Here is a 24,322-nt window from a genome sequence, read left to right on the forward strand (position 1 = left end):
TTTTGTACGTCAGGGAAAGAGATTTTAGAGAGATCCTTTGGGGGACTGACAGCCAGTTCAGGTTCTACCTAGTTTCAGAGATATGGGCTGATCTGGGGATGTTGAGGGCTGCTCTGACGCGTTGTTTGTATGATCTGGAGTTTGTGAAGGTTGCATTGGTTGGTGCCTTGGTACAGTGCATTACAGTAGTCAAGCTTGGACATGACCAGAGTCCTGGCGAGGGTTGTGCAGTTCAGGGTAGAGAGAAACGGGCGACATGCTGTGATCAGCTTGCATGTGTAGGCAGATGCGGCTGCAACTGCATTTGTTTGTCTTTGAAGGAAAAGAGTGGAGTCCAGGTAAATTCCGAGGGTTTTGGTATCTTTGGATACTTTTATGAAGTTTCCGTCGATATTGAAGGAGCTGAACATAGGGTTCAACTTGTTCAGTCTTTGCTGTGATCCTAGGATGAGGAGCTCTGTCTTATCATCATTAAGACGGAGCTCATGTTGTGCCATCCAAGTTTGCACAACATGGTATATATCATTTAGGGATTTGGAGTCTATCGTGTAGTTACCTGTGATGGGGATGAGTATCTGGGTGTCATCAGCATAATTGGTGTAGGTGACACCCAGATAGTCAAGCACATCAAACAGTGGTTTGGTGAAAACATTGTAGAGGGTGGGGGATACGCACAAACCTTGCGGGACCCCACAGGGGACTGGCGCAGGGTCGGCCGAGGAAGTAGGGGAGAATACCCTCATATGTCTGTTGTCCAGGAATGATTTAATCCAATTAGTGGCATTATCAGAGAAATGGGCTGCAGTTTTCAGGTGGTGACAAAGGATTCGGTGGCTGACCAAATCGAAGGCAGCGGATAGGTCTAATAATAGTAGCAGGGCTAGCTTGCCTTTGTCTTTAAGATCCTCAATTTGGGTTTTGAGGTCTAAGAGGGCTTTCTCCGTACCGTGCTTAGGTCTGAAGCCTGATTGTCTAGCCCCTAGAAGATTGTTAGTTTCCAAGTATTTCTGTATCTGTAAATAAGCTGCACGGTCTAGGATTTTCAAGAGAAATGGGACCGTCGTGATGGGCCTATAGTTGGTTGTGACCTCAGGATCTAGGGTAGGTTTTTTTAGAAGAGGGATGACCCAAGCATCCTTCAAGTTGTTAGGGACGACTCCCGATTGAAATGAGGAGTTGATAAAGGTTGTAATGAAGGGAGCAAGGTCATGGGCCGATTCCTTAATGATAGAAGCTGGACAGGCGTCCCCTTGGCAATTGGAGGGTTTTAGGTTGCATATGATTTTTTCAACCTCAAGGGTGGTGAGTGGCATGAAGCTGAAAGGCAAGGGGGAGGCAGGGGTGGTTGTTTTAGGTGGCATGGTTTTGCTTATGAGAGGCGTATGGAGGGAGTTTTGTTTAGCATTAATTTTGAGTTGCAGGGTGGTTATTTTGTTGAGCAACGCATTTTGTATTTGTATATTGTTGCACCAGGTGCTGTCTTTAGTGCATGAGTCGGGGGCAGGGATTCTAATTCTTTGAGAATTTTGAAGAGTTCTCTAGTGTTGGATTCTGCTTGCGTTATGCGTAGGTTATACGTCTCTTTCTTGGCTTGAAGGATGGCTTCCTTGTAGTTAAGTGAGGTGATCAGGAGGGAGGCTTTATTGGTCGTACTGGGATGACTTTTCCATAGTGCTTCGGTCTTGCTTCGGTCTTACACTTAACCAAGAGTTCAGGTGGGACTGTTGTTTAGCTTTGCAAATTTTTAGCGGGGCTATAGTATCAATGGCTTTGAGCAGAGTTCTATTGAATGTGTCTACTAAGACGGTGGGGTCCTTGTGCAGCATGGCACAGGTGTTGAGAATAGGGAGGATGAGAGGAAGCAGTTTCTTCCTGAATTGTACAGTGCATGGAAGATTAGGTGTAGGTTTGGTGGCAAAGTGGGTCGTTGAGGTACGGATTTGAAGGAATGTCAGAGCAGTGTAGCATGGTAGCGGGAGGGGTGGGGTGGGTGTTGTGGGTGTACATGTGGTGTGACGTGGGAGTGCTGGCGTGCGGAGTGTGTACCATAAAGGATGAGGATCCTAAGACGGCTATGTGGGTAAGGTAGAGGCTGGCAAGAGGCAGTGACCACATGTCGTGACCTGATAGGTATGGTGCGGTGGAGCTGGGCGGGAGCCGAGGCTGGGTGACTCAGGTACGGTTGGGCTCAGTGGGGTAGAAGTAATATCTAGATTCCAAATGTTACTTGTGTACTACAAATCAGTAGATCTAGAGGCAATTAGACACAATGCAGTGGTAGTGGCAACTAGATTCGAATATTGCATTAGGGCTACAAATCAGTAGTTCTACAGGCAATAAGGCACAATGCAGTGGTAGTGGCAACTAGATTTGAATATTGCATTAGGGCTACAAATCAGTAGTTCTACAGGCAATTAGGCACAATGCAGAGGTAGTGGCAACTAGTTTCGAATGTTATATTAGGTCTACAAGTCAACAAATAAAAATGCGGACAAACACGATGAGGGCGAGTAAGGTATAACTCATGTGTGTGAGTTTCAGAGGGGATTTGGTGACAGCATTGTGCGCGATGTGTCACCTTAAGAAAGCGGGGTGGCGCAGATATCCATGAGGCACAAGGGAGGAATGCAGACACAAGTTTGTGGTTTACTGGGGCCAGGGTAAATTGCAGCCGGACATGAGAGTTTGTGGGGGAGGCGGATCATTCGTGGCCTCTGTGCAACAGTAAAGATATGATCCCAGAAAGTTACCTTAAGAACCTGGTGTTGGGGGTCCAGGGGGTCTGGCAGTTGGCAGGACCGGCAGAAAACAGGCTGGGAACAGGCACCAGCCTTGTTCTCGAGGGCCTTGGACGGAGAGGGCCGGCTTCGCCTGCTGGCGTCGAATGGCAGGAGTTGTAGTTGTGATGGCTAATCAGGCAGGGCCAAGACTGCTGCTGTGTGCCTGGTAAGGCACAGATTGGAACTAGCCTAAAATGCGGCAGCCATCTTAGAAGGGGGTACCTCGTGCACCACAATGCTGGAAACAGGGCAAAACGTGCTCTTATCGGTGCAGTGCGGGTGCAGGGCTGCCTGGGTCCTTAGTGGGGCATCTAGGAGTGCATGTATGCATTGTATTGTAGCAGTGTATTTTGGAGCATGTTTTCTCACAATGTTACACCTGATCAATCCTTATAATATAATGAAAAGTTTGGATTTGTCTGCATGTTTTTATGTTTTTCTAGCTCTCTGCAGGTTCAACACTACAAGCATCATGTAATATTTGTTTTTATTTTGTATATGTTGTTTCCTTTTCTGAGTTTCTATATTGTTTTGTGGCAGTTATTTTATATGGTTTGGGCATTAAAGGGGGGTATGGAAACAAAAATGACACAGATGTATTTTTGGGGATGACACGAACCTGGAGGGAAACTGAGGCAGAGAATATAATCAGTATGAAGGGGTAATACTGGACACTGTGGAGAATGGCCACTACCCGAGTTGGATAATGTGGTATAATCGTATGTGCGAAGTGGGGATGAGAGGTCAAACAAGAGCTGCTATATATGCTCTTTGATACCTCATGTAGGGGACGCACCCGAGAAATGCTGCCTCTTATAGCCCAATATTTAGTAAACCTCACCCTGTGCAGAGTAGAAAGTCTTTTCCAAGGGCACACGGTCCAACCAATAATAATTGACAGAGATAATGAAGATGTGCGAAGAAGAAAGAACAAGACGGTTGTAAAGTAAGACCATTGCTGAATATGGAAGGAACGCTCTTATTACAAGATAGATGGGTGGTAGGAATAGTGAGCTGTGCAGTGGGAGGGGTCTACTGTGGTTCTCATAAGATTTAGTGGCACACATCAATCCAAACTGTAGAAGGACATGGGTAAATGATGTGCCAAATTTGACATGGATCGAGGTAAGTGGGACGCAAGCAAAGATACAGAGGCCGGAGGAGTATTCCTTTTGTTTTCAAGGAAATAGTACTATACCTGTAGGAACGAACATTTGGTGTAATAAAACGCTCTTTATCCCTGATCTTACTGAAGACACAGCAGTGTTAATGGATGTCTATTGGGTGTGTGGGCAATAGGTTACACCTCCCGCCATCAGGGAAGGGGTGTATATTCAGGCACCTTTTATTCATCAGCTATGGTAATAACTGACCCCCATCTAATTGTTATAAATGTGCCGACCCCAGAACCAACTAAGCCCCCATCTACCAAGCATGCCTACCACTCGCCAAGGCTTTGTTGCCAGAAAAGATCAAATGATCTGTCAAAATATTAATCTGATAAATTTAAGGAGATCCAAGTAACTTATTTAGCAAAACCAAAACTGTTGTTACCTCCCTCTTGGTGCTAGGTATCCGGACTACATCCAATGCCAAATGGCTTATAATCCCAAGTGGGAGATGCTACAGTTAGCGAACCAGACGGAACAGGGCCATAATACAATAAAAACTGAATTACGTGCATTCAGGCTTATGACCCACAAGATCTGCTCATGGCTATGGCGGGGGTCGTGTGCATGAAAATTGGTGTCTTGTTGCATGTACATTCCTCCATCGACGCAAACAATGGGTGTTTGACCCATGCAATAAGGGCCCTTCATAATTGGTAATCGGCATGGAAAAAGAAGGAAGAGTAAATGCTGAGTAAATGCTGATGACTGGTTCGATTCAATGTTTTTGTGGGCCCCGTCATGGTTAGAAATAGCTGTACAGTTATAGTCCCCATCGTGGTTTTTCTGCTCATGTGTTTGTTCATGTCAGATGATCCTGAGATGTTGTACGAAGAGTTCAACGATGATGGTGTCAATAATAATTGGTACATCTCCTCCTCTTACAAAACACAAGTAGACCCAGACTGATAGATGGGATGGGGCTGTAACACCAAGGATGGTGAGAGTAGAGCAAGATTTTGGACCGCTGGGTACCTTGACCTCAACCCCACCAGAAACAGAGAACTACGTAGCACACTGGGTTGACATAGCAGAAAATGGGGGGGTTGCTTTGTGACAGGTTCTCCAGAAGAATATGGCCATGGAGGGGTTACATCATGTGTGTAGGACATGGGTACCCAAAGATGATAACTATAGAATAATTAAGGTACGAGGGTTAGTTAAGGAGTATTACCCAAAGGGGGGAACGTTGGGGTGCACTTATATTGCCCCAGCCAGGCAAAAAGGTTCAGAGTGAGAAAAACCTATCAGCATGGACCACACTGCGAGTGTGGCATGGCAGAGGTGGGCGTATCACTTGTAGTTAGTTTTGACACATATTAGATACCCACATATAGCAACACAGAATAAGAAAAGCATATATTAATGTTGAGGTTGCAGAGGTTATAGATAGGGCAGTGTATAGTCCCTGTGTTTGGTAGTTGTAGACAATGTTATTTTTTTAGTGAGGTGCGAGGAAAGAGCTGACATAGGTGGAAGAAGGAGTCAGAAAGGTACTCTGGTAGGGGCAAAGTCAGCGTATTAATATGGCAGGAGTAGCATCATATTGGATTTTAGGGCCTAATACACAAAGAACAGAATACAATGCAGGCAATGCTGTGGAACTGCGGCTCAGTCAGAAGAAAATTAATTTTTCCATTCCCCGGGAGAGATGCCGAGGACAGAGGCATCTGTGGTGCACAGGTAACCATTAATTGTATCCTGCTGCAAGACCTGAACATGGTGGGAACAGAATGTTAGTTGTAGGGAGGGCAGGTAGGGATGAAGAACACATTAATGGGGTTTTGTGATGCCAATAGGCCTGGCAGAGATTAGAGCACTACTGTCCTCACCGTCAGCAGGCTCTGCACTGAAATCAAAGCAAGCGCTAAACTCACTGTGCTATCTGACCAGCTGGGCACCTGGTGTTTGAATGAGATAATGGGAGCCATGTCTGGAAGTTCTGTGATTTGGGATAGGAGGAGCAGAGGTGATGCCAATAAATTCAGTACAAGGTTGGGGGTGCAGCTTGTGTGCACAGCAGCGTCTGCTATAATGAAAAGGCATATTGTCTTATCAAAGCAGTTTTGGCCTCACCAGTTTACTTTGAAAGGGTCTGGATTGGAGGGATGCACATCACGTGAGGGTCATGATTTATTAGTGTGTCTATATGTTCAATGGCCAATCCAGTACTTGGATCTAATAGTGACAATGTAATGGGTCACGTGTCTAGGGGAATGTGTTTAGATAAGTTATGGCCAATCGGTCGAGAGACGATAGGAGGGTATTAGCATGTTTAAGGTAGACACTTGTTGCATTTTAACCTACTGGTGTAAGGTAGCATTCACTTGCTTTAGCACATCATTGTGAGTTGCCCATATGCTGCAGTTAGACCTCAGCGCAACATAGCCTCATCTTGCATTAGCCGACCACGTCAACCAGACACATCTTGCAGCTAAACCATTTAAAAGTTATCTTTCTTGCAAGTAGCATATATGTTTAGGTAGTCACTGGTTGCACTTAGCCTATTTTGTATAAGGCAAAATGACTTTGTTTTAGCACATCAGTGTAAGCCGGCCTGTTCTTGCAGTTAGCCTATTTTGCATAAATTAGCAATAGCCTACATGTAACCTGCTGGTCTAAGGCATACTCTTTCTACATTTAGCCTGTTTGTGTAAATTAACGTTATCTTGCATTAGCCTATTTGTTTTAAGCTAGACACTCACTGGACATAACCTATTTGTATAAATAGTCATATTTTGCATTCAGCCTATCTGTGTAAGTTAGCCTATCTTGCATGTAACCCTCTTTGGCAGCCAACCATGTCGTTCCCTTAACCTAATTGTGCAAGGGAGCCATTTCTCAGCATCTAGCCTAATTCTGCAAGATAGCCATATTTTTCACGTTGATCCCATTCGACCATGAACCTAGTACTCCTCTTCCGCACCTATTCAATCCTTCAACCATGCCAAAAATTCCAAGGCTAGAGGAGCCCTCTGGTGCCTCAGGAACCAGAAGCCCACCCCCATCCCGTTCTCCTACCCTCCAACATTTCTCCCTCCTACCTCAACACTTCAGATAACTCTCCCCACACTGCAAGACCTCCTTCACTCTCCACCATCCTCCCTTTCCCAGCACTCCCCTCCTTCTCGAAGCGCCATCCCAACCCTGCCCAACCCCCATCTGCTCTCTTGTCATCTCCAAGATGAACCCATCACCCTCTCCCCACTACACCCACATCTTACTACCTCCCTCCTCTCTCGACCTGCCCAAACCCCTCCTGCTCTACACCTCAACCTTCCTTCCCTCAGAACAGTTTGCATAGCCTTGGCCAAAGCTTCCTATTCAGCTGATCCCCACACCCTCACTCATAGACCCCTGGCCCCTGCCTGCCAGCCCAGGGCCACAAGACCTTTCTTCCACAGCCACCCCATCCTCCTCCAATATCTCCCCCTTCCTTAAACCTGAATCCACCCTGCCCCTCTGCTACATATCTCACCCCTCCCTCCAATTCCCAACCCTGCCCATCCATTGGCAGCACCCATTGGCCTGCGGCAGAAGACTTTCCACCACCAGCCATCACCAGCCACACTCCCCTCTCTTCTGTCCCTTTGAACCCTTTCCTCCGTTCTGCTACATACCAACCCTCTCCCCCTTGCCCGAACCTGTTCATCCGCTCATCATCTCCCCCTCTTTCTCCAACCACCTCTTTTCTTATCCCTCCATCCCAACCGCAGCATCTTCCTCCTTACCCCACCCTTAACCCCACCCCTCCCAAGCTCAGGACATTGCCCCCCACCCCATCTCTTGCAACCTCATTAATGCTAGATCAGTCACCTGAAACAAACACATGATTTTTGACCTTTTTCTGACTAAAACCCAGACATCTTTTTCATCACTGAAACCTGGTTCTCTGACAACTTCCACCCATCTGCACATGGAGCCTTCTCTCGAAGCTACTCCCTGAACTCCCAACACAGAGCCAGCAGAGCAGGGGGCATATCCACCCTCCACAAACCCCAACTCACAGGTTTACAGGTTGGGAAAACAACCCTGTGATGATGATTGCAAATCCCTATTGGTAAAATGACAATCCTCTCCTTTTTTCTCATTAAGCTTCCTCCTCCTTTACAGACCCCATGACAGAAATTGTGCAGACTCCCTGAGTGACTCTACATCGGCCATACTTCCCTTTCACCTAACTCACTCTATTCTTGGGTATCTAAACATTTGGTTCGACACCCTTTAAGCCCCATGACCCACCATCTCATTGACAACATGGGAGCCCTTAACCTGAACCAACTCATTTCAGACCCCACCGACATTGCAGGTCACACACTAGATGTAGTGCTCAACTTGTCCAACTTGATCTCCTCTGTCCGCACCCTCCCCTAATCTGGAATGATCACTCTGCTATCTTCTTCTCAACACTGACTCCTGCAATGGATCTCAGACACTCGGTCCTCCATAACCCCCACAAAACCACCATCAACTGCACAGCCCGTTCCCACTGCTGTGTAGAGGGAAAGACGTATGCATCTGTAGGAGACCCTACCCCACTACCTCCTCTGTATCAGAGCCATGAGACCATGCCCTGTCTTACCACAGCTAATGTACCAATAATACAGCGAGCATATGGAAGACGGTATCCATTAAGACAACCATATCTGATGTACCCTCGAGTTAATGACAGCTTGTAGGAGGAACTCTGAAGGAATATGAGAATGAGCTACGAAAATGTACTGATGATGTCATAAGAAGAAGACAATGTATGGATACTAGAGGAGAAATGATGAAGTGGAGACAATTGAACCTTAAAATGGTAAAGGAGAAGATTGCACTACAAAAGGTGCTGTAAAAATCAGAATTTTAATGATATGATATGCTATGCTATGATATGATATGATATGATATGATATGATATGATATGATATAATATGATGTTAGGGAGAATTCTCCAGAATGGCTAATTTCCCTTACCTACTGAGTCCCTCAGCAGCTTTGCTGGATTTCTAGGATTTATTTTTTCACCTGGTAAGAGTGTGAGACTTTTTTTCCCACTCTTACATGTGTTTTGCTATGTGTGTTTAACATTTTTGTGTTCATAGACTGTGGAGCCTCACCTACTCCACAGGCATCATCTTTTTACTGTGTGTTACACAGCACCTTCAGTGCAGTGACACAGGGTTGTCTTTTAGACTTCCCAACTCAGACTCAATTTTCTGGGGCTGACTACTGTCCCCCAGAACATTTAAAGTTGCCATTGACTTTATTTGTCTCTTTTAAATCCACAGACCCAATACAAACCATCTTACATGGAGTACTGGATAGGGTTAATTCTTATCCCTTTTTGTCTGTTTCTCTTGCAGCATTGTTTAGCTCCCTTACCATTAAGACTTGGCTGGTGGCAGTGGTAACTGCCCTATTTTTCCTACCATGGTTATCTTAAATAACCCTGGTATTGTTTTAGGCTATCTTGGTAGCCTCGAACTTAAACCCACTTGACCATATTGTTTTTAATATTCTTCGGGCTGGGTTTAGTCGCCATTTCTTTTTGGAAAAGTCTTTCTTGTGTTCGTCTCTACGCGCCAAACCAGGTTTGGTTCCTTTGTTCACCGTCTTTTCGCAGGCTTCTACTCAGAAGCCCTCCTTAGGTGCCTCAAAGTCTGGGTAGGCAGGATGTGAGGGAGGGATTTTAGTACCCCTGCCATGCGTTCTCTTGGTAACCCAAGTCGCATTCCTGTTTGATTGGCTAGGTGACGGTCCGGGCGGGACAGCCACCCTGCTGTGTGATTGACAGCCAGGCTGGGTGAATGGGGGAAAACTGCATAAAAATCAGGTCTCTGAGTCTGGAAAGGCAGAGTCGCCACTGGAACGAGCGAGCCGAAGAGGAGCTGACAGAAGAGGACCCCTACAATGACTGAACCGCCCGGTGAAGCCCTGCTGCAGGTCCGAATCTTCAGACTTCAACGACAGAGAGGATCCTCCAGTAATCTTCTTCCCTTGAGCTGGTGGGACCAACCAGTTCACCCAAACGCCAAGCCAGGCCTCCCTCCTCTGCTTAAACTTGCTGTACAGAGCTACAGTGAACCGGATAGCCAGGAAGGTCGGACCCTGCTTGGGTTTTAAGGAGTGCACCTTTTATTTTTTGCTTTGCTCTGCTGCTGGTTTCTTCCCTGGGCAGTGCAGGACCCTCCAGTCTTCCTACTTCGTGTCAGTCCAACAGTCGCTTCAGGAACCGTGAGCCTGCAGTACATGCCAGGAACTCAGCTACAGCTTCTTCTCCATTTAAGGTACTGTTCAACATCGGGTTGTTTGTTTCGTCCAGCCGCGGTGAAGGTGTGTGAAACCTTTCGCCAATCCGAGGGCTTGTCCTTCTCCATTCTTTAAACTAACTTTTCTACTGACCAACCTCGTTCTGAACTCTTGGCAACCCTGAACTGTGTGATCTTGAGCAAAAGACGTTTGTCCTATTGACTTTGGCCCAGAGCCTTTTTAATCTGATTTCCTCACTGTAGTTCCCTTTTCTAGAACGCCCTGCATAATTACTTGTTGGTGTTATTCAATTTCTGCCTAGCTTTGTCTTTCCCTCCCTTTTTAATTATTGGGGTGCCATGTTGCTCTTACTTCATTTGTTGAGCTTAACTTGTCCAAAACCTATTGGGAGTGGTGTGGTGTATTAAGAGTGTGATTTTTCAACTGCTTTACTTTAGTGAAATGTTTTATAAACTGATGGGTAAATAAATATATATTCTTTTACTCAGAAACCTTGAGTCAGTGTTTGCCTGAATCATAGTAATTGCTGTCCTTTGTGTAACTATTGATACTGCTCACTTTCTCTTGAGATAAGTCTGGCTGCTCAGCCATTGCTACCACTTTTACTGTGTAGTACAGGCTTTTACCAAAGGTGAATTTGTGCTGCTACTTGTAGTCCTAATTGTGTGTAGTGTTCCCAAAGCGTACTGCATATAATTCTGCCTAACATATGGCATTCATAACGCGCCTATATACAAGTGTTTCAAGGCACGAAATGAATGTACAGACACTGTACAGACGGTGCAATGAATGTACAGACACTGAAACGCAAGATAGATCAAGTCATCGTATAGCCTAACTATAAGTAATGAATAGAATGCAGGCAACGCCGCCATTGTACAGAAACTGGACATTGGTATCATGAAATAGTAAGCCAATAAATCATTGAGAAACAATGAAAAGCTGTGTCGCAGTAGAAAAGCAGGTTATTGGAGCTGAGTTGTGGGGTGTCTGGACTGTAGTCAAGAACTGAAAAGTCAGGGTCTGCTATCTACTCTGAAGAAGAACACGTGTACGGAGGATGAATCCTCGCACCTTAAGGTGCAAGAAAGAACACAAAGGATGCCACGTCTTAATTCATTTAAAGCATGTAAAAGCTCGCAGAATTAACAGAATCGTGGTCTACTGTCACATGAGTCAATGATGGAAATAGAGTTTGAACTTGGAGTCCCAGACACGATAGCGAGTGTCCTCACTCCTGTGCATTTCAAGGACGAGAATACTCTGCAAGGCCAAGTACAAAGAGAATTTCATGGCAGAAGGCATGAGTGAGGAGAGATGCTGGGCTAATTGAGTTGTAGGGCAGCCCCATGTCCTCTCTACTTAAACCTGGGTCTTGGCATGCATACTGCTAATTGAACCGAATGTTCCAAATATGGCACAAGTGTGCCAAACCAATTGTATTAGTCTGTATAACAAAGGACCTTATAGTTTAAGAAACCAATGAAACACTGTGTTACTGATTTGTCTAAAAATGACACGTATGAAGAGCTAGGCATACATTGTCCACCTGATATCGGAAAGCCAATAACAATATATGATTGTACATCTAGATGTGTCCCTTAACCAAACCCAGCCCTTGATAGGTTTCTCCACTATTGCCACGTAGTAGGATGTCATTCTGATGCATAAAGAAGTATGTCATTGAATTTTTTGAAAATGACTGAGAGACTGAGCATGCGTACATCCGTTGATGTTCATTGTAACCTCCCTGTTTTAGATAATTGTTAATAAAACAGCAACCTGCCATCTTCTTGAGTTTGGCCGAGTATTTGGACTCAGAATTATTCTAGTGTAATCCCATCCAGCCATAAATCCACGTTCCAAGGGCCATAAGCTCATGTGGCAGTGCTGCAGATTGTTTCAGATCTAATCTAGTTTGACTTCAGAGTTTGGGTGGAACTGCATCCTCAGCCATTAGCTGGAAGATTGTGGAGTTTTCCTGTGGAGAGTGGCCGATAGAAATAAACTTGCAAGAAGAACCGGGATGGTGGGCAGGTCCCTCTTTAAAGAAATCCCTGCTCGGTTACCATGGACGCTCTGGGGACAGAAGCCGAAGTGGTCAGATTGGAGGAGTTCAAATTGATTAAACAGATGTAAGAAGTCTAAGGGAAATGGCAATATAAAGGGGTGGGATTGTGATATTTTTGGGGAAATTTTGTGTGGATAAAGAAACACCTAGGTAACCCTATTTCATGGGAGATAGAACATTTCAGTTAGAATATTAAAAGAGAAAATTAGCGCGGTCAGGACCATGTAAGGTGACATCTTAAACTCTGTATGGGGTAATATAAGTGGAGGCAAGGAATGAATACATCTTACCATAAATTATTATAGGGAAAAGGGAAGGTGATCACAAGAGTTATTAATGTGTATTGTGTTATTATTTTGAGTATTATTTGATGTATGAAGTTTCGAGAGGTAATAAGCTGTGAAGTTTGGAAGTGATGTTTGTTTGAGTTAAGTGTAGTAATCGATTGGTGCCAATCAGAAGATAGATAGGTTTTTGAAACAAAAGAGGATTGAGCTGCGATTGATAGTGCTTGCTCATATTTATTGTTTTGAGATTAAAAGTGTTGGCTTTGAGATTTATTAACGATTTGGTAAGTATGAACAGTTAATTGTGACTTGTCATTATGGAGGACACTCCTCTTATGCATCTTTGTAAAACATTGCCACGACATGCGCCCAGGCTCAAAGAGTACAGTGCAGAATGGGTAAAGGGCAAAACTGATAAAATGTTCATGCCATGGCCGCAAGGGGGATCATTGTCATTGTCAAAGGCAGTATTACAACATATTACCACATATGTGCACGCTGCATACACAGGGAAGAAATTAGAGAAAAGATTGGCAGATTTAGAACTTTGGAAAATGTGCCAAGAGGAGACAGAGGACCCATATCGGAGGAGTGGATGCTTAATCAGCATAAAGGGGAAGGCATTGAGCCCTTGGCTCCTCTTACTTTGCCCAAGACTGAGAGCGTAGATGTAGAGGAGATAGGATTTTATCTTTTAAAGTAATTAAAAGCAGTGGCGGGTAAAGTAAGCCAACGTATGAACCCCCCGCTCATGGTTGCAATGAAAGTTCAGAAGAGAGCAAAAGGAAGGAAGATACCCATAAGTTCATGCGAGATAAAGAAGAAAGAGGCAAGAGATTGAATATATCAACAGATATAGACAGAGAAATTAAGGGATGGAAAGGTGAAAAGGCTAGGGCTGATGAGGTAACGCTTGTACAGAACAAATTGATGGGATGACAGATATTACTCAAGTTAGATGGGAAGAGCATCGAGGAGGTTAGTCTAAAGGAAGACAAAAACAAACAAAAAAAGAAGGATAGGAAATGAGAAAAGTGGTTGAGGGAGGGTGAGGAAGGAAGAAAAAGCAGGGAGCGACGCAAACATATATATAGAGAAGAACATGAAAAAGACAAAAAGCGGGCAGAGGAACAAAAAAGTATGACAGTGGAAAGAAAGAAATAGAAGAAAGGGATAGGAGAGAAAGAAAGAGAGAGGAAGATGAGGCCCTACTAGTGAAGGAAAACAGATTACAGAGAAGAAGAGAATTAGAACGAAGGGAAGAAATAAGAAGGGAAGCATGAAAGCAAGAAGCAGAGAGGGCAAGGAGGGAGTGCAAAGGGAAGTGGACAAAGGAATAGAACAGAATAGAAGACAGCAAGGTGTTGATGCCAGTGTTGGTCTTAAGGACTGAATAAGACCGAACAATGAAATACAGGAACGATGGGCTACGATAAGCGAAGTTCTCCCAATGAGAGAAAGAGTCAAGAAATACCTAAAGTAGCGCAGGAAGAGAAAAGATATGATGCAGAAAGTATTGGAGCGGGAAATGACAAAATATATCAGCAAAGGAGGCAGAGGACGAGTGTGGAACTCCAGGGAGCAGCAAACGATCCCGATACCCAAACCATGGGAGGAGGAGGAAAACATGTTCAGTGATGAACGCAGAGCATTGTCGTTAAATGTAGATTACATTTAGATAGAGAAGAGGAGGATGATAGTCACACCATTTGGGGTCTAACAATGTCAGAAGAGGACAGAGAGTCAGGTTGTGAGATAGAAGGGGAGGGTGCATGCATTCCCCTGGGAAGTCAACATATGGATAAGGAGCTAAGATGGTCACCCTAAGGAAAGAACACCAGATCTGACACCATATCCCAAACTTTCGCTAAGATGATTGTGTAGCGTGGGTGGAGAATCCCTACCCTATGCGAGTAGGTTAAGATCATTGCCAGCATGAAGATGAATAAGGCCGATTACCCCCGCATTGGGTAAACAAATAAAGGGATCCAGTTATGGGATAGGGTTCTCACAGTTCCCCTTGCTAGGGCCGTGGCTAGATCGCAATATATTCCATTATCCCAGATGGATAAGGATAACATAAAACGTAAGTTACCTAGCTTGACTTAGGGGGCTGGGAAATAGATATACAAATTAGAGAAAATGACAGGGGGAAATACGCTGGCCAATGGAGACATAAAAGGTTTATTGGCAGCTATTCTTGTGGAGAGAGCTGACGACATTTGGAGATGAGCAGGCTATGCGAGTGTGACAGCACACAGCACAGCGGTTGATGGAGCACCATTTAATAATTGCAGGGCAGATGTTTTTAAGGGCTCTCAGGGCACAGTATCCTGATATGTCCGAAATGGGTGCAATTAGGACACATAAAAAGTAAGAAGATGAGGACCCTATTGTTATATTCAGAATATCCAAGAGAGATGGCAGCTTGAGACGTGTGAACCATGGGAAAAGACAGTAGCGCTATTCTATCACATTTTGTGTCAAGAGTTACCAAAACAGGTACAGAGACAAATTAAAAAAACAAGTAGGAATGGAAGCGAAGTCATATGCTGAGATACAGAGAACTATCGTGCATCATTGTCAGTTATTACAAGAGAAGAACAGAAAGAAAGATGCAAACAAAAAACTTGAGGAAGCTAAGTTAGTTCAGAAAAAATGGTCAAAATGTGCTATAGAAGGGGCATTATTGACAAGTGGAAAAGGAGTAGGGATACAAGAAATAACGGGTGCATCACAGGTGAATAATGTGCACCAAGTGTATCAAAGTGGGTATGGGTTTTGGCCACGCGGTAGTGCTGGAGGATTTAGAGGAAGAGGAGGTGGATTTTAGAACACTAAAGGTGGATTTCAGAACACCCAAGTGGGATTTCAAAGTGCCCAGGGTGGAAATCAGAATACTCATGGAGGATATAATGGTGGGTTTGCTAGAGGGCCACACCCAGTGTGTTGGAAATGTGGGATAAAAGGGCATATTGCGCATATGTAGAAGCCTAGGAAACACGCAACAAAATGGGCAACTTTCAAGAAGGGGCACTGCTTATTCACCGCCATACAGTACACAAACGCGAGAGGGCTTTGCGCAGGATCACACATCCTATCAGACACAGGCACCACAAGCACAGCTGGCACAGCAGCAGGGCTCAATGAAAATGCACTCACAACAAGCACCTATGCAAACACTACAGAATGCGAACACAGGGCAGATTTTGACACCTAGAATAGGGTTGTCACTGTAGTAGGAGGGAATCGTTTCAAATGGACAGGGAGGAATTTGTACCCTCAATAGGACAGCTCACGGGGTGACTTGATGTGTTCAGTACTATCAGTAACACCGGAACCCCAAGAGGAACCAAGGGTCGATGTGATGACAGGAGGCAAATCTTTTTTCTTTTCTTGTAGACACAGGTGCGACTCACTTTTGCATCCAGTAGGGAAAATACCCAATGTTAGGTTTGCCATGAATGCTCAAGTGTTCTCTGGAGCTACACATTTAGTTCCTTTTACTGACACATTAGCAGTTTCAATAGGGGAATGTGGCATGTCTATCCGTTTGCAACAAACACCATTTAAATTCTGGATAGAGATTTAATGATGAAACTTAACATGATGATTTCTATCTCTGATCAAGGAATAGTGAGCTCCACTCCAGTAATAAACTGTTTAAACGTAGGAGAGTTTGTACTGGCATTTACAGGGCAAGTGGCTCTATGAGGAGTCCTGGTAGATCCTGAAGTAGTCATATATGGGATTAGTATGGGTTAGTAGGGATGATTGTGAGGATACATGATTCATTCTTTTCCACAAGTACCTATTGATGAGGAAGAAGGGCAGACTATTCATATATAATTGGACGCAGGTATAGTTTGAGGGGAAATAGCAATGCTTGAAGGAGTAGATAACGAAGGCAAATCATGGAGGACAGTGATAGCTCTTGAGGAGGGATACAGATTGACTGATATAACAGATGAAGATATGTTCAAAGAGTAACATATAGATGATAAGGTACTGTTTTTCATAAGCCTTACATATTGGATACAAATTAAGAAAAGGGAAGTGGTACTGATGCAACAAAAACCAGCGTTCTTTCAGGAAGACGTAGAAAAGGTGCCAAGTGACCTTTGGACTACAGGCCCATATGATGTACGCCTATTGAAGGGAATAGGAGAGGTCAAAATACTTAAGTCAGGAGCAATTTTGTCCAGAGCAAAACAGTACCCTATGTCTCAAGAAGCTGATGAAGGCATATTTAAATCTATTTCAGCATTGATGAATCAAGGAATCTTAGTGCCATCGGAATCCCTGCGCAATACTACGATGTAGGAGATTAAAAAAGTGGGGTTGTGGAGATTTATCCAGGACTTGCACCTGTTAATCAGATTGTAGAAGCAGAGTTTCCAATAGTTCCGAATCCTGCAACGATATTGTGTAGCATTCCAGTTGAAGCTAAGTACTTCACTGTGATCAATTTAAAGAATGCATGTTTCTTGATCTCTATCCCGTTGCACTAAGACCTTACTTCCTTTACATTCAGACAAAAGAGACTAAAACATATTTGTTTACCCCAAGGGTACTGTGAGTTACTGTCAATCTTTAACAGGGTCCTACAGATGGATTTAGGCAACATTGAACTCAAGAGTGCAATAATTCAGTAGGTAGATGACATATTAATATGTTGTGAAACAGAGGATAAATGTAGGCAGGACTCTGTTCAGTTGATGACTATATTGGCAGACAAAGGACACAAAGTAGACAGGAGATATTATAGTATTGCCAGGAAGAGGTGTTATGCATAGGTCAGTTAATTTCACATGAATGAAGGAAAGTGACACCTGAATGATCTGACGCTATCATGAAAACACCAAAGCCAAATACAGTGAGGCAAATGCAGCAATTTCTAGGCTTATACAATTATTGCAGGGCCTGGGTGTTCGACTACGACACATACACAAAGCCAATTTTGCAAGCACTCAAGAAAGCACAATTTGGTAAGGAAAAGATAGAATGAACTGAAGAAATGGAGGAATGATTTGATGAATTAAAATTAAAAAGAATTAGGAATTCCCCAATTATAGCCAAGAATTGTATTTGTTTTTACACACCACTGGGTCAGTAATGACAGCAGTACTCACATGAAGGACAACATTAGGGTATAAACCTTTGACATATTACAGTCGGATTTTAAAATCGAGTTATGAGAATTTTGTTTTCCATGTGAACAATCTTCGGCTGCTGCCATATTTGCAATTGAGAATTCCACAAGTATTACCATTGGCTGTTACATGACTCTATACATGGAGCATGCCTTACTTGCATTTTAGAGAAACCCAAGGGTACATTGATGTCACAAAGAACATCTGCATACAGAATGATGATTTCTAATCCAGCCATTAAAATTGTGAGGTGCATAATAGAGAACCCAGCCACGTTTGTAGCTGAACCTGTAGAAGAAGGAGATAATGTGCATGACAGCTGTAATTATGTTGAATTTTATGATGATCTACCCTGTGTGAAAGAAAGTGCTGTAGCGGGAGGGGAACTTCTCTTTATTGAGGGTTCTTTGAAAATCTACCAAACTAGTCGCAAGACGCATTTAGGATCCACAGTTGTAAGACACAGATTAAATGGTGAATTTGTGGTAGTGGCCAGTGCTACCATCCCATTTTTCAGCACAAGCAGCAGAATTGGTAGCGCTTATTGTCGCGCTCGAGAAACACGAAGCACAGGAACAGAAGGTGAACAATGACTCCGATAAGTGACGTCAACCGTACATGCAGGGCTGTCATTCTGGAAAACGAGGGGTTATCTCTGCACAGATGGCACTCCAGTGCAATATGCGTCATTATTGGACAGACTTATTAAGGCACTACAACTCTCTGTGTCCATAGCAGTCGTAAAATGCAGAGTACATACTAAACTAACAGAATTTATCTCTCGCAGAAACAAAGCATCATACTTAGAAGCCAAAAGGGTTAGATATTCCTCTGAAATTTTGAGTTTGGAAACTGAAAATATTGAAGAAGTATCAAACCGAAGCATCTTAGTACCAGAGGGGTTTAATTTGCTGGCAATAACGCAACTAATTGAGATACAGGTTAGAGCCCCAAAAGAAGAGCAGGAGCTGTGGAGACAAAGGGGGGTGTTCATTATCCCCCACAGAAGCACTATGAAGACAGGAAAGCACTGGAAAGCCAGTGATGCCAGCAGCATTACTAAAAGTGGCACTTGAGCAGCTGCATTAACCCATGCATATAACCCAAGAAAGTCTTGCTACTACTATTGCAGAAGACTGATTTTTTGCCAATTTATTGGAACACGTTGCACAGTTTATTGTGAATTGCATTGTGTGTCAGAAGTTTACAGCTGGGCATATACAAAGAACAATCAAAAGAATAATACGCCATCCAAATGATCAGTTTCAACATTTGCATATCATCTACATTGATATTCTGCAGACATGTAATGTATAGTTGTGGTGTGTCCCTTTTCCCGATGGATCGAGACAGGTCCTTGTACATATCCCGATTCCACCTGCACAGCAAAGTTCTAGTGGGCAAAGTATTTCCAAGATGGGAAGTGTGTAAAGTAGTGAGGTCAGATAATGGGCAACACTTTGTCTATGAACTGTTTGAACAAATAGGGCTCCTATTGAACATAAAGCATACGTTCTTTCTGATTGTCACCCACAAGAAAACAGGATATGTGAGAGACTGAAAGCCTCCTTAAAGAAAGGATAGCAAATTTCAGATTAATGTTGAAAAAGGGATGACTATATTGCCTACCCTTGTAGCCCCTTGGAAATCAGCCAGTTTCGGACCATCACCTTACGCCCCATGAGCTAGTAACAGGGCGCGGTATGAGGACCCTCTTTATGCGCCCATCTAGAGTCAGGTGTGATGCCCAGAGTGTAGCGCAGGCTCTAGGTGATGAAATGAACAATTATTTGACATGTATTACTACCAGTATTTATTTAATTGCAGATCAAGTCAAGCATCGGAGGGAGGGGTCAAGGAACACAGAAGAGGATGGCCCAGTAACCAATGTGAGTGAATTTTTGCCACCACCAAAGCCACCAAAGTTTTATTTTGGAGACCAAGTGCTTATTATAGACTTTACCCGTAGGTTGCACAAGCCAAGGTTTAATGGACCTTTCTGTGTAGAAGAGGTGTCCCCTACTGTAGTTAGGCTATCTGGAAGAAGAGCTTGGTTACATTTGGGCGACTTAAAAATCTATAAAGGCGTGGGCCCCCCCTCTAGTACCCGGTGACCAGGAAGCAAGACAAGAAGAAGAATAGCCGTGTGTTCAGACTCGATCAATGACCAGGAAGAAGGACAATAAAACACGATTGAAAAGATTTTTCTTTTGGACTGGAATTCAGTGTACACTCCTTAACCATCAGCAGGCAGTGCATGTACTTGCAGAGAATTCCAGAGCTTAAACGTACTTTTAGAGATTATTTGGAAAAAATTATGATAAAACAAAATTATATTGATACTATGACCAAGCACCGTTTACTTATTAGAGATTAGAAATAAATTCACTACCCAGATTCATTTTTAGGTGCATATTTATTTCAAAGATAATACAAATGGCACCTGTCGACAGTGACACACATAGGCTTGCAGTTGCCATTTTTGTGTCTATACTTAAATCACACCCAACCCTTGTTAGGAGAGATGTTAATATTCGCATATTTCTTCATTACTCAAAGAATAGTCCAGTTATAAAAAGGCTTCTAATCGCAATAATTGAACAACTTTTGCAACTACGAATGTGAGTTGAACACCTGTACTAAAAATTAGTCAGGACGAAGGAAATGCAGTTGCAGGGAGACTAGCAATTCAAATGGGGTGGCACACAAAATGTTTTTCTAGACTCTTATGCCAGATATATATATATATATATATATATATATATATATATATATATATATATATATATATATATTTATATGTATATATATATATATGCATGTGCTTTCTCTTTTTCTTTCTGTATCCTACATTTCAAAGTCTTTATCATGCTGATGGTTCAATCGATTTTTCCTAGAATTAGTACAAATGATGATAATTTCTTTGACCTATTTGGGCAGGTCAGACAACCTAAGAGGAATGCAGAAGAAAATAACCAGGGGATAAATACCTATCTTGATAATTCAGCTCACCTGGGGAATAATATGTGGTACCAACATATGAAAAAGATGGGGGAGAGAGCATCTGATTAGAAGTGTCTCACCCCCTATGCCATGAACACAATAAGAACATTCATTTCAAAGGAGATGCCGGCACATGATGCAAAGTGCTTCAGCCATTCAGCAGCATGTACTACGACAGGACAGTACAAGGGAGCTGGTCAACAATGCAATGGTCGATCCAGACAGTCGTTCCCATATCAGAATGATTATATCAAGACAAAGTAAATGGGAAAAGAGCCTGGATGGACAGACAAGATGCTCATATATCTCTCTGCAGGACAAGACAAGGTGATAATCGAAGAAACGAAGAGGATGAATTGCTCTGACAAAACTGAAAAACTGGACTGCCTGGATGTTGGGAATGTTCCCAACTGTTAATCTATGGATGAGTGATTGACACTTAAGGATGGGAAGATGGAATGATGTCCTGTGCAACTTATCTATTAAGGAAGGAACCAATGTATGAGGTGCAGAAGGTGAATGACGAGTGCTTAAAGTCGAGGGCCAAGAACTCTAAACTGCTGACATGGGTGAATGATGAAGCAGGACAACTGGCTGTGGTCCCATTGATTAACGCAACAATGTGCCTTTGAAGCACAGGTAAAATCTGAGTTCGAGAAAATAAGGGGTGCAAGAACATAATTTAGATCCCAGGAATGAGGAAAGGGCCTGCTGTCCTAATGGATCGATATTGGGCCTGAGGATCTAGAGCATGGGGAGGTGTATGTTCTATAGTACTTATCTATGTTACAACCTTGGTGATTCCTCAGAGTAACCTGAAGAATGAGGAATTTCCACAAGTGGATGAGCACTTGAGAAAAAGAAGGGCACTCACACTCCGGCGGATGAAAAGAGAGTATTATTTCTCATTGAAATGAATAAAGGCATATGGAGATATTCCTGATGAGCACAAGTTGTTTAGCAAGACTGCTATGATAATGTCATCTATATTCATGCCTGGACTCCAAACAGCAGTGGATGCCAAATGGCTTCATATTACCAGACAGGAGCTTTTACAGACAATCAACACCACTATAAAAGGATTTATTGCCATAAAGGAAGAATTATTGAGGGCCATATGGTTGATGGCCCTCCAGAACAGGTATGTCCTTGACATGATTACAGCAATGGAAGAAGGTGTTTGCGCCAAGGTCAGCCTTCTTGCTGTACATTCATACCCTCTAATGACGGTGAGAAGGGGACTCTGACGGAAGCTGAAACTATGTTGATAGACCTGAACACAAAAATGGAAGAAGAGCCAGGGGCTATTGGAGAAGGCGATTGGTTCTCATGCCTGTTTTCATGGATTTCCAACTGGATCACGAATATATTCAAGTTTCTTAGAGCAAACTTAGTGGTGATAATGTTCAGATTCTGTGTTATAAGGATAATAATTGGACAATGCCAGAAAACAGCAGAAAGGCAGTGGGATTGAAGATCATGATTGATGTGAAGGATAAAACAGAAACCAACATGCAGACTGAAACTACCATTAGAGACCACATAAAAGCAAGTATTGTGGCACCTGAAGGAATGAAATTCCTGTACCCAAGATATCATAGGAACTTTCTAATAAGAATTATGTAGGACTTTGGGTCATCTGCAACCCACATGGTGAATGCAATTACAGGACCTGGAGTGTGGACGAACATGTCAAAAGTGCAGGCACCCTGAGGGGGTGACAAGATATGGATACCAAAGAAACCTTTCTCTAGGAAGAGATCCAAAGAAGCAGGAAAACTCAAGGAGGTGGTTGGGGACTCGACGAGCTGGGGGAATGTAGAGGAACAGATGTATATATCCGCAGGAGATCCTACCCCCTACCTCCCCTGTATTGGAGCCATGAGACCATGCCCTGTCCAACCTCAACTACTCTACCAATAATACAGCGAGTATATGGAAGACAGTATCCATTAAGACAACCATATTGAATGTACCCTGCAATTGATGACAGCCTGCAGGAGGAACACCCTAAAAGAATATGAGAAAGAGTTAAGATCAGCGCCTTTCATGTCCTCAGTGTTAGTCTTAGCAGTGCACGGTGGTGGTGCGAGTTTTAGTTGCTTAGCTTACCATAACTGGTGAATTTCTGGGGGTTTTCGGTTTTACTTGTAACCATAATGTCCCTTTAACAACGTTTCTTCATTGAATTTCACAGGTTTTTATGAGTGCAACTTAACCATAACGTCTCTTTAACAAAGATTTTCAGTGAATGTCATACTTTTATTAGTGTAACTTAACCATAACATCCCTTTAACAAAGATTTGTCAGTTAATTGCATGGGTTTTTACCAGTGCATGCTACTTTCCTACAACTTACTAATATCATACTTACCCCAATATAGCCAATTGTTGTCCAATTTACAAAGTTTCACCTTAAAACTCTGCCTTTCCCCACCTTCTAGTATAATTTTTAACACGTCTATACACATTTTGCAACTTTTTCCACTGTTTTTGTGTTCGTCAGCAAATGTCTGACTTCATTGCAGACTTTTCTGACAGTGTCACCTCACCACGTGCTCCTGTGCGGCCTTATGATCTGCCTGCAAACGCGTCTTCACTTGGTGAACGGGTTCATGCTTCACAGACAGTTCGGAGCTGCATTTTTCAGCTCATCTAGGAACTTTGAAGCGCAAAATGTACCCATGTACAGCTCCTACATCTATTCTTACTCATTATCCATTAACATTCTAGTACACAGCACATACTTGGAATAATATTAGCAAAACTGCTATTTATCTTAAAAATGACATCAGCTATTGTCATCCCTCCTCCAAAAGAGCCGCCACCACCACCACCAGCTGGAGGGCCTACACAACAAAAATAGGACAGTACTTCAAAAGACAATGAAGAGAACCAAGAAGATGAGGTAGAGGAAGTGCCTACCTCTAGCACCCAGAGAGAATCATGGATGTGGCAGTTCTTTACCACTGTTGATAATATACCAAAGGCTAAAGCTACCAAAGTGAAATGCACTAAGAGTCGCAAACAACCTGGACGGTGCTCTTACGGTGCCAACTCCATGTGCTGCCGCACCAAATCCAATCACTGCAATGCTATCAGAAAGGTTATTGCTTTCTTAAGAATTAGTTGGCTTTCTTCCACAACCTCATCTTCCTCAACCAATACTGTAACCACACAGCCTACTACTGTGGGACCCACAGCTACCTTGCAAGCGATAAAAGAGGCTGTTGATCCATATCTTTCGAAGACAACAGTACTCTGTATATCCTGCAACACACCACTCTGCAGGGAGCAAGCAATTTCAAAGTGCTTTCGAAGCTGTAATCAAGGAGCATGAGTAACAATGCCCCCTACCTTAGATGTAACAGACATGCAAAATCTTCCCCTGTCCATTTTCCACTTAATATTTGTGGTTGGTGCCTCTTCCCTCATTTCTCTCCCCGCCTTACTTTCTGACCTCTTCTGCAAAGAAAAAACAAAACAAAAAACACAAAAAAGATTTATTTAGGAACCACTTTTCACTGTTAAAAAATAGAACCTAAAATAATGATCTTATAGATTCAATCTACTTTACATTTCTCAGTAAAGTAGTTAGACTCAAT

This window comes from Ambystoma mexicanum, chromosome 1p (genome assembly GCF_040938575.1).
Source record: "Ambystoma mexicanum isolate Mex_15411 chromosome 1p, UKY_AmexF1_1, whole genome shotgun sequence".
Taxonomy (NCBI): domain Eukaryota; kingdom Metazoa; phylum Chordata; class Amphibia; order Caudata; family Ambystomatidae; genus Ambystoma; species Ambystoma mexicanum.